The sequence below is a fragment of the Durio zibethinus genome, chromosome 15 (genome assembly GCF_047325235.1).
Source record: "Durio zibethinus cultivar Kanyao isolate XHJ-2024 chromosome 15, ASM4732523v1, whole genome shotgun sequence".
In the NCBI taxonomy this organism is placed as follows: domain Eukaryota; kingdom Viridiplantae; phylum Streptophyta; class Magnoliopsida; order Malvales; family Malvaceae; genus Durio; species Durio zibethinus.
Window position 1 is genome coordinate 12,163,861 of NC_143176.1, and position 11,902 is coordinate 12,175,762.

At 31.4% G+C, this 11,902-nt stretch overlaps 1 non-coding gene and 1 pseudogene across 1 annotated transcript; one reads left to right on the forward strand and one right to left on the reverse strand.

Moving 5' to 3' along the window:
- Positions 1–4,060: 4,060 nt before the first annotated feature.
- LOC149514674 (small nucleolar RNA R71) lies at positions 4,061–4,167 on the reverse strand. The gene has a single exon (XR_016328397.1). It is a non-coding gene; the product is annotated as a small nucleolar RNA R71 (small nucleolar RNA).
- A 99-nt stretch (positions 4,168–4,266) lies between these two features.
- Positions 4,267–6,353, forward strand: LOC149514675 (uncharacterized; annotated as a pseudogene).
- Positions 6,354–11,902: the final 5,549 nt, after the last annotated feature.

Genomic DNA, 11,902 nt, shown 5'->3' on the forward strand with positions numbered 1-11,902 from the left:
TTATTTTCTTTTTTTTTCACAACCCTATCGTCTTCTCTCTCTTATACCTCCATTTCTTTCATTTATCCTTTTTCCCAAAGGAACCCTACACCTTTTTTATTACTTCTATTCCCCTTACGACCTAGTGCCCCTTCTCTCTAAGGTGCCATCGACAAAACCTCTTATGCTAGCCCTTCATTTCTACCTCTTTTTTACCTTGCATGACCTTTTCTTTATGCCACATTTGCCTCGATGCAACACTACATGCTCCTCTCGACCATTGTCTCATGCGATTTGACCTTACATTTCCTCTTGCTTTATCTTGAATCTTGGTTAATTTTTTTTTTTTATTTTTGAACAAATTACATCATGATTGCTTAATATAGACAAAATTGGTCATGCTGGCATTTTATTTTATGATTCCCAAAGAAATTAAAGCTTCGAACTAGTTTTACTATATATTTAATGTATTTGGGGCTTTTCTGAGTTGCATATTTTACTTTTTTCTTTTTCATAAATTTTACATTTTTAAATTTAGAAAAATCATTAGAATAAAAAACATGCCAAAAAGAAAAAGATTGCTACACCATTTTTTACTCAAAATCAGTCATCTTTCCCTTCAAAATCCCCAATTTCCTTGCCAAATCTTTTTCTCCCCATTTACCTAATTTGTTTTCACTTCTTCCTTTGGTAATCCTAATGGCTTAATTTATTCAGATGACCTATTTCCAATACAACCCAACCTACGGGTTGAGCTCATTTTTGCCAAAGACTTTGCCTTTATAGGGGCTGATATAGTGTCTTTTTTAGAACAAAAACTTGATGTTGGTATGCTTTCAAACAATGATGTTTTAATTGCAAATGCCATTTTGAGTGATAATGGATTGTTTGGGGACAAAACATATATTTTTCTTAGACAATTTAGAGAAAAATTGAATGAAAAGCTAGTTGTTGAAGTTTTGAACTTGGTAAAATTGAAGCCAAAATTGGGAGTTAAGTTTTTTATTTAGGAAGGGAGGTAAATTAGGTATAGTCGTACTATCTCTATGTTTAATTCATTACTTGATGCATAAGAATCTGATAGTAATAATGATATATTAGAAATTTTTATTGAAAACTAGGAATGCTAATAAAAAAATGCTAAAAAAGTTGTTTAATTTATTGATTAGAAAATATTACAAAAATGGGTTGAATGTGGCTTTAGATGAATTAGGTAAGCTAAAGGATTTCAGCTAAAAGCCATCTAGAGCAACCTATTGTGCATTGCTTCAAGTGTTTTAGCAAGCTAATAAAATGGACACAGCTCACTTGGTTCACAGAGAGATGTTGGATAAAGGGTTCTATATAGATAGTTATACACTAAAATGTTATGCATATTCCCTTTGTAGAGAGGGGCAATTAAGGAATTATGTTTCATGTTTTGTTTTTTTTTTTTTATATTTCTTTGTCCATAACATACATTTTTTTTTTTGCCTTTTCCTTTGGTTTATGTCTAAGTAGGCATTCATTTTCATGAATTCCAATGATGATGATGAAATATTGAGACTTTTATGGATAGAATAGGTAGTTCATTGAGTGTTATGAATATTTGTGTTGAGGAGGTTAATCAATCGATGGTTCCTTTATTTATTGAATTAGAGAACACATTAAAGCAAATGCAAGCAAAAACATCTAAAGCACAATAGAATTGCTATTATGATTATGAAAAATTACCTCAACTAATCTAAGGGTAATCTGTTTTTCATTTTGTTACAAGGTGCTTCTAAATTTTAGCTCGTGCACATAAAAAGTAACACGTAATAGTGTTTCTTATCGATTTTTACTTAGATTCTAGATTGTCTAGGTGCGTTTGTAGGGACAAACATAGATATCTATTTCCATGTAGTATTACATATGTATATGTATGTAGAGGTGTGCAAGCATGTTTATTGTTGTACCTAAATAGTAATTAAGAAATGTGGAAATCTTTGATTGATGATTTTAACCTTAAAAGATTCTACTACTAAGCAGTGTAATAGGGCTACCTTTTCCAATTAAAGTTTTATCTATTTTTCTTAATTATAATTGTTGACCATAAAATTTATAGCTATTTACATGTCACTTAAGAGTTAAAATTTTGAAAATTTTCATGAAATTTGCTCATTAACGAGGTAAATTTGTGATTTTTAGGTTTGCATGAAGAAATAAATTAATTTGGACATAAAAGCTAAAATCCATGCAATCCATGCAAACCATGCAAATGTGATAAGAAGAAGCCACGCATGAACCATGCACTTCATACAAAATTGGTAAAAAACCATTTGGCCAAGACTTCAACAAGTCAACCAATAGCTTATTTGGCCATGCATGCAAGAATAAGCAATCTATGCAAAGGTGGTAACAAGGTCCAACCCAATATGAAGTCAAAACAAGAAGCCTAAAGGAAGCTAAAGTCATATTCGACTAAAGCAATACTTAGAATGCAAGAAGACTATTTTTAATTCAAAAGAATCCTAAGCTATGTGAAAGAAGAAGGAAAATTTGATCTTGAAATTTAAGCTAGCAGAATCTCTCTTTTGAATTTCAAACCATGTTGGCTTGGCAAGATAGCTAGGCAAGGGTGGCACAAATAGACCAATCCAAAAGCTCTATTCGGCCACACAAGCTATACATTACTCAAAAGGCTTCTGCCATTTGGTTAAAGTTTTTCTAAATCCAAGATCACATTTCATTTTCAAACAAGTTTAGGTAGAATGAAATTGTCTAGGTTCATCCCCTTAGGTTGAACCTTGTACTATAAATAAGCCATGCATTTCAATTGTAAACTCACCTATCATCTCTCATCCCTTATTTCATTTTTCTTTCTTTAGTTTTGGTTTTTGTTAGTTTTGTAGTTTTCATTTTCCATTAGGCTAGGGTGACAAATTAGCCTACTTTATTGTTTTCTTAAAGTTCTTTCAATACAAAGCCTATTTTACATTTTTGCAAGCTTTCTTTTTCTTTGCAAGCAAACTATTTTAGTTTCAAGCACTTTTAATCACTTTCAAACAATCCTATTTACTTTCCAAGCCTTTAGAGCTTTTGATTTTTCCTTTTTACAATATTTTATTTGCTCTTGTTATTTTAAGCACATTCGACCAATTTCTATTACATTATAAGCATTCGGTTCTTTCAATCTCTAAGTTTATTTACATTGCAAATTTATTCTTCCTTTTTTTGTTCTATTTGGGCTACTCTATTATTAAAGAGTTTCCAATCTTGTTTAAATTGGCACTTAGGCTTTTACATTTTTAAGAAGCATCGATTCTGTTTCAACCAACAAAGTTTCGATCATCTAGATATAAGATTTAAAGGCATCAGTTTAGTACTTGGCCTTGAACCCTAATATAATCCTCAAAAGAATGATAACTCTGCTTTTACTTTATTACTTGGTAGTGACTTGTGCATTTGCAAGCTAACAAAAAGCAGCAATCAAATTTTTGGCACCATTGTCAAAGATTATCATAGTGCTAGAAGACCAATATTGATAACTTTCCTTTCAACTTTGTAATTTTGATTTCTTTTGATTTATATTTATTTTAATCTATTTGATCTTTTCTTTGTGTGCATGCACAAATTGAGAAGTGTTGACTTAGCTCACTTAGATAAAGAAATCAAAAGAACATTGAGGCAACTTAGACGTGAGAAAGCAACACCAAAAGCAACCACTCCAACGGCAGATGCAACAAATGAAAGACAAAAAACACTTAGGGACTATGTCATCCCTAATCTTGAAGGTTTTTGACCATCAATTAAATGGCCAATAATTCAAGCTAACAAATTTGAGAAGTCATCTATTATACAAATGGTTCAAACATCTATGCTGTTGGGAGGATTACCCAATGATGACACTAACCTTTATCTTTATAATTTTTTAAAATTATGTGACACTTGTACGTATAATAGGGTTTCAGATGATGCAATTAGACTAAGGTTGCTTCTAATTTCTCTCAAGGACAAGGCTAAGAATTGGCTATCTTTACTATCCTTAGGCTTCATCACATAATAGAATAATCTAATTCAAAAATTTCTTGCAAAATTTTTCCCACTAGCAAAGACTACGAAGATAAAAAATGAAATTATCACTTTCCAACAATATAATGGTGAAACCTTGTATGATGCTTGGAAAAAGTACAAGGAAATACTACATAAATGCTCACACCATGGTCTCCTACAATGGTTGCAAATTGAAATATTCGACAATGGGCTAACTCATTCAACAAAACCACTGTTGATTCAGTAGCTAGAGGTGCCATCATAAGCAAGTTAATGGAAAAAGCTCATGAGCTAATTGAAGAAATGGCAACTAACAATTACCAATGGGGAACTAAGAGGAAGGTCCATAAGAAAGTAGCTGGTGTATTCGAATTAGATACCTTAACTTCTATCACATCTTAACTTGCCACTTTAACCAAGAAAATAGAAGCCTTAGAAACCCAATCACTTATTGCCCCTGTCTAAGCAATGCAAAGCCCATTTATGACATATAAGATATGTGAAGGTCCACATTCTTTTGATAATTATCAATTTAAGGTAGAAATAGTCTAGTGTGCAAACCAAATGAAAAAGCCCTATAACTTTGGCTAGGAAACTTCACCCTAAGAGGAGACATTTAGCCTTGAAAATATTCTATCACAAGTTATCCAAGCTTAAGAAACTACCTTAAAAAATCAAGCAAATTTCTCTAAGAGCCTAAAACTTCAAATGAATTTGTTAACCAAAAAGCCCTTCAGCTACCCTAATACAAATCCACCCCATGAAGAATTAGTGGCCCTAACTCTTAGGAGTGAAAAAGTTTAGCAAGAAAAGCCACCACTCGTGAAGTCACATTAAAAAACTTGATTCAAGAGATCATTATAAATGATGAAGTGAATGAAGAGAAAGAATGAAAAAAGCCCATAGCTAAAGAAGCTCACACTAAAGGATTAGTGAGGTCACAATTAGTCCATTCACCAATCCTTTTCCCATAAAGGTTTTGGCACCAAAAGAAAAAAAAAAAAACAAGCAATTTGTAAGATTTGCCAAAATCTTAAGAGCTTGCAATTGACCATTCCTTTCGTTGAAGCCGTAAAACATATGCCAAAATAGGTTAAATTTATGTAAGAAATCATTTCTAAGAAAATAAGATAGAAAGACTTTGACATAATCACAATAGTAAAAGAATGTAGTGCTATCTTACAAAAAGGATTGCCAACTAAACTCAAAGATCTAAGAAGTTTCACCATACCTTACGCCATTGGTAGTCAACATTTTGATAAAGTTTTATGTGATATTGGTGCTAGTATTAATGTCATGCCATTTTTTATCTTTAAAAAAATCCATGTGGGTGAGTTAAAATCAACTTTGGTGACAATCAAGCTAGCTGATTGGTCTTTGAGGCATCCTGAAAGCATGGTAGAAGATTTACTAGTTTAGGCAGGAAAATTGGTATTCTCAGTTGACTTTGTAATGTTAGACATTGAGGAAAATGTCAATGTACCTATCATTTTGGGAAGACCCTTTCTTAAGATGGGGAAAGCCCTGATTGACATGCAAAAAAGGGAACCCATGATGAAGGTGAAAAATCAAAAGGTGAAAAATAAGATGTGTAATGAAGTACCCCAAAAAAGTAGATGATATCCCAAGAAGATGCAACTCAAGAGATATTTAAAAAACATAGGATTAATAACTCTCTATGCTAGTAAGCCAAAAAAGGATGACAAGTTAGAACCATCTTTCAAGACCCTCAAACCATCAATAGAAAAGCCCATAATGTTGAAACTTAAGCCTTTACCAACCTATCTACGATATGTTTTTTTGGGTGAATCGTCAACCTTTCTAATTATCATCTTCACAGCTTTGAGTAAGGAACAAAAAACGAAGTGTTAAGTGTTTTAAAAGAACACAAAGAAACCTTTGCATGGTTAATTGCAAACATTAAGGGTATAAGCCCAATTATCTACATGCATAAGATCCATTTGCAAGAGGGACATAAAAAATAATTGAGTAGCAAAGATGATTAAATCTTATAATGAAGGAAGTCATGAAAAATGATATCATAAAGTGGTTAGATGCAGGCATAATCTACCCTATCTCAAATAGTTCATGGGTGAGTCCATTCCACTATGTACTAAAAAAAAGGGGAATGATGGTGATAACCAATGTTTACAATGAATTGATTCCTATAAGAACAGTCACGAGATAGAGAGTTTGTATGGATTATTGAAAATTGAATAAGGCCATATACAAGAATTATTTATCGTTACCATTTGTTGATCAAATGCTTGATAGGTTAGCTAGCCATAAGTACTACTATTTACTCGATGGGTAACTGAGGTATAACTAAATTACTATCGCACCACATTCACCTGTCCCCACGGTATATTTACTTTTCATAAGATGCTTTACAGATTGTGCAATGTTCTAGCCACTTTTCAATTATGTATGATGGCAATATTCTCTGATATGGTTAAAGACATTTTGATGGTATTTATGGATGATTTCTCAATTTTTGGTAACAACTTTGATCTATGTCTTGCTAATTTGTCCAAAGTGTTGCAGAGATGTAAGACACTAATTTGGTACTTAATTGGTAAAAGTGCCATTTCATGGTTCAAGAAGGAATTATACTCTATCATAAAGTGTTGGTAAATGGAATTGAAGTTGATCGAGCAAAGATTGAAGTAATAGAAAGATTACTTTTTCCCATTTCAGTTAAAATAATTGAAGCTTCTTGAAGGCATGTAAGCTTTTATAGGAGATTCATTCATAACTTTTTAAAAATTTTTAAGCCATTAGGCAAGTTATTAGAGAAAGAAGACAAATTTGAGTTTAACCATGAATGTGCACAAGCTTTTCGAACACTGAAGGATAAATTAATCACTGTACCTTTCTTCTCATGGCTTGATTAGAATCATCCTTTTGAGCTTTATATGAGATGCAAATGATTTTACGATAAGAGTTGTATTGGGATGAAAGAGGAATAAATTTTTCACCCTATTTACTTTGCAAGTAAAACCTAAATAATGCCATTAAATATTTGAGAACAAAAAAAGATGCAAAACCACAGTTAATTAGAAGGGTTCAATTTTTGCAAAAATTTAATCTAGAAATCAAAGAGAAAAAAAGATGTGAAAATCATGTGGTAGTCATCTATTAAGAAAGAAATAGAGACATTCAATGGAGAAATAATATAAGAGTATTTCCTTGATAAGCATCTATTTGCCATCTAAGAACCACCATGGTATGCTGATATAGTAAATTACATTGTGAGTAATGTCATTTCACCTAATTTAAACTATTAGAAAAAAAAAAAATTCTTTACGAGTTTAAATACTCTGTATGGGATAACCCTTTTTTGTTTAAGCAATGTAAAGATTGAGTTTTAAGAAAATGTGTCACAATGGAAGAACTGGAGAACATCTTGCAATAGTACCACCTAGAAGATTTTGAAAGACACAATAGAAGAGAGAAATGACAACAAAGGTATTGCAATATGGTTTTTATTAACCTACTATATTCAAAGATGCACACAGATTTTCCATTCAATGTGATAGATGTTAAAAGGAGGAAAATCTAACAAAACGACATGAGATGCCAATGAACAACATTTTAGAAGTTAAGGTTTTTTATATTTAGCGGATAAACTTTATATGGCCTTTTGTGTCTTCTTATGGGAATGTCTGTAATCAGCTAGCAATTATTTATGTTTCCAAATGGGTAAAAGCCATAGGAATAGCCTCTAATGATGCCAAGGTAATACTTAGATTTTTGAAGAAAAATATTTTTTTAAGGTTTGGTACTCCTAGGGCTATAATAAGTGATGAAGGCACACATTTTTACAATAAATTTTTAAGAAGTTGTTAGCTAAGTATAGAGTGAAACATAGGGTAGCCACACCTTATCACCCTTAAACTATTGGCCAGGTCAAAGTTTCAAATAGAGAGATAAAAAGAATCCTTGAAAAGATAGCGACCCCAACACGAAAGGATTGGGTTGCTAATTGGACGACTCCTTTTGGGCATATAGACCGACACTTAAAACCCTTTTAAGAATGTCCCCTTACCAACTAATTTATAGAAAACTCTATCACTTACTAGTAGAGTTAGAACACAAGGTATATTAGGCCATCAAGAGTCTTATCCTTGATAAAAAATTGGTAGAAAAAAGAAGGTTGTTGTAATTGAATGAGTTGGATGTATTCAAAGTGCATACCTATGAAAATGCCAAGACATATAAAAAAGAAAAAGATGGCTTGGTAAAAGAATCTTGGAGAGACATTTTATGCCAAGGCATAAGTGCTACTTTTTTAATATAAGATTGAGACTGTTCAACAAAAAACTTAAGATGAAGTGGACAATTTATAGTGACCAAAGTTTTCCTTTATGGAACAGTGGAAATCATGGATGAAAAAGCGAAGTAACCTTTTAAAGTAAATGGGCATGGACTAAAAGTCTATTATGGAGAAGTTGCAAAACAAGATGAAGTGGTAATATACCTCACTAAACTAGATTTTTTAGGAATGGTCCAGCTTGACCAAAACTAGTGTTGATTGGGAAGCAACCCAAGTTTTACATTTCCTTCTTGAGATTACATTTTCTTGATTTTCTTAGAACAAATATGCTTTGATCTTGTTTGGTTGTTTGTTTTAGGAATAAGGATGGAGGAAGGATGAATAAAGGAGCCTAAACCATTTGGCCTTAAGGGACAAAGATAGAACAGTTTTCCTATATCCTAAACTTTTTACTTTTTTTAATTGAAATAATGTTGAATTCAAGTGTGAGGGAGGATATCTTTTATGCTAAAAATGTTTTTCAAAATGTTTTCCAAAAGGTTACCTTAAAATCTTTATTTTCAAATCGAGTTGATATGCTTTCAATCATTATGTAGCAATCTTAGTTGATCTTTCACAAGTTTTCATGAGTGACATGTATAATCTTAAAAATAAGTATGAATGTAGTGAGAACATCAAATGAAATCTTAAGTGTGCTTTTCGTTGGATTGTTAATTTTCATGTCATGTCCTTTTAATCTTGATATTTGATATGCATCAATTTTTGTGAAAAGACATATAAGTATAAAATTACATAAAGATTTAAAGCATGAGTAGAACTTTAGAATTTACCTAAGCTATACTTGACTTAAGAAATGATTTAGGCCATCCTTGGACCGTTTGAGCCTTTTCAGGCCCACCCATTAGAAAATCATCTTTAGTACCTTTACTTTAAGCTTGATAATCCTTTTATTTATTTAGTTTCTTATATTAAATAAGCCTAAAGCCATTTTTTATGAATTATCTCTCTTTTTCTCATCTAACCCATATTGCTTATGCATGTTAGGGACAAATAAAAAGAACAAGTTATATTAGGAAGGAAGAGAAGTGTAAGAAAAAAAAAACAAAAAAAAAAAGAAGAAGCAAAAGCAAAATGGCTATCTAAAATAAAAATGCCACAAGCCTTGTAAAGTATTAAAAGTTCCCAAGTCAAAGTTTAAGCAATGGTTTCTGAGCCTAAAAATTTTTCTTTTTCCTACCTTGACCTAAGCCTTACATTATAAGCCAATGAAGACCTATTGATTTTGAGTCAAGTATGTATGTTTATATTAGTCGGGAGGGAATGAGGAAAGTAAATATATGAAGTATGCTTTATTTTGATTCAATATGTGATGGCATAGTTTACATACTTTTTACTTAGATTGTTTGCATAAATTAGAAATAGATTAACTTCACATACATGACAATTTCATGAAATTGAAAGCTTACTTTTGAATAAGTTTTATGTCTAATTATATTCATAATTATCTTGACATTATACCATAGTGCATGATTAATAACTTGTGAAATTTTGACTATGAGTGTATCTATGTAATTGTTAACATTGATAAATTGAGGATTTTGCTTGTGGACAAGCAAAGGGCTAAGTGTGGGAGTGTGATGACCATAAAATTTATAGTTATTTACAAGTCACTTAAAAGAAAATTTTGAAAATATTCGTAAGTTTTACTTATTGATTAGGTAAATTTTTTATTTTTTGGTTTGCATGAAGAAATAAATGAATTTGGATGTAAAAGCTAAAATCCTTGCAAACCATGCAAAGATGACAAGAGAAAGCCTTGCATAAACTATACACTTCTTGCAAAGTTGGTGAAAGACCATTCAGCTAAGACTTAAAGGTGTCAACCAACTGAAAGGAATTATGTATCATTATAAGAGTTAAAGTAACAGAATTTTTAAAATTTAATTCCCTAAAGCCAAGATCAATTGATAAGATTATACAAATAACATATATATACAAACATGCATAGTTTTAACTAAATGTGTTACCTTAAATGCTAAAAATCCCTTAGTTTAATTTAGTGATCTTTCATATAGATTCCAAGCTAAGAAGCTACCCAATTGTTCAATGTCTAATGATGATCCACACGGACTCATGTGAAAGAACCTTCTTTAAGGTTTGGTGCACTTACCACATTATAGCTACTAAGTGTTTACAAAACCTTTTATTTTTTCTTGAGTGATCTCTAGATGTTTGGTTCATTACTCTGGCAAGAGAGGGCAACTTGATGTTCTTTTTATAAGGGAAGTCTTTGGCCACATTAGGTTTAATGCTTGGAATTCAATTTTTTACAATTAACCCTATGCTTGTCGAATGTACCAAATAAGGGAAACTTTTTCTCTTGTTTTTTATTTCCTCTATTTTTTGTCATAACAAAATCAAATTAAGTTCAACTTAAGTTGTCCCAATTTTAATCTTTCACAATTGTCCTATTGTGTGTCTCATTAGGTTTTTTACAATGTTGGCAATAAACACAAGCATTGTAAGCCTTAGTATTCGGTTATGGATGAAACAAACTTTTTGTCTTCATCACCAATTCTCCAATTAGCCAATCTTATGTTTATAGATCATGATCAATGCTAGCTTTATCACCATGCTAAAGAAAACTCATTATGGCTTGACAACCTATCCGTGAATAGTCTTAGCATATAATTAATATCCTTTCATTGTATAGTATCTTAGTTTGAACATTGAGCATGGTTTAGTGTTTACTTAATCTTGTTCAACCATATAAAGTCTTATTCTTGATATTAACTCACAAATAAGTTTTAGAACAATTCTAAAATCTTATTTCACTTTGGCCAAAGATTTCTCAAGTTAATTCAATCAAAACTAGTTGAGATACTCTTTTGATCACACAAGGTGATGAATCCCATCTTGATTACTTCATACATCTTCATATGCCTCATGTTACATTTTCATATGCCTCATGTTATATGCAACAACACTCGACTGGAGCATTCTTGGTTAGAATCATAAGTAAAGTCAAAGTATAACATTCATCATATAAGATCATAAGTAATTTCAAGTCAAAGGATTACTTATACAACCATCACATGAAAATATAGTTATAGACACTATGTGAGCCACCATATAGCATTCTTATATTGGGTCATGTTTAGTGAACTTGTTCTTGTAACAAGCTCTCATATGTTAGCTCAAGTTTATCCAAAGTTCAACTTATGAGATCGATTACTTACTTTATAAGCAAAAGCATAGCCATGTGCTAGTCTCAATACCTTTTATCAATGTCCTCTTATTGACAAAGCATTGACTAGGAACAATTTTAGAACATATAGCTTTTATGCAATGATGATCTCATAATTACAATCTCATTGTAATTCTCTTACAGAGTTTTATTTATATTTTGAGGACTTTATCATATAAGCATCAACATTGAAATATATGTATACAAGCTCAATAATAAAGAAATAAGCCCTTTATAAGGTATTAAATATAAAAGTAATACAATTATGGCAATATTTTAGCCAAAATATGATTCAGCTTGAAGGAAAAATGCCACTAATCTTTCACTTGCACTAAAGCCAAATCATTCATGTATCTAATACCATATTTGATTACATGCTTATCATG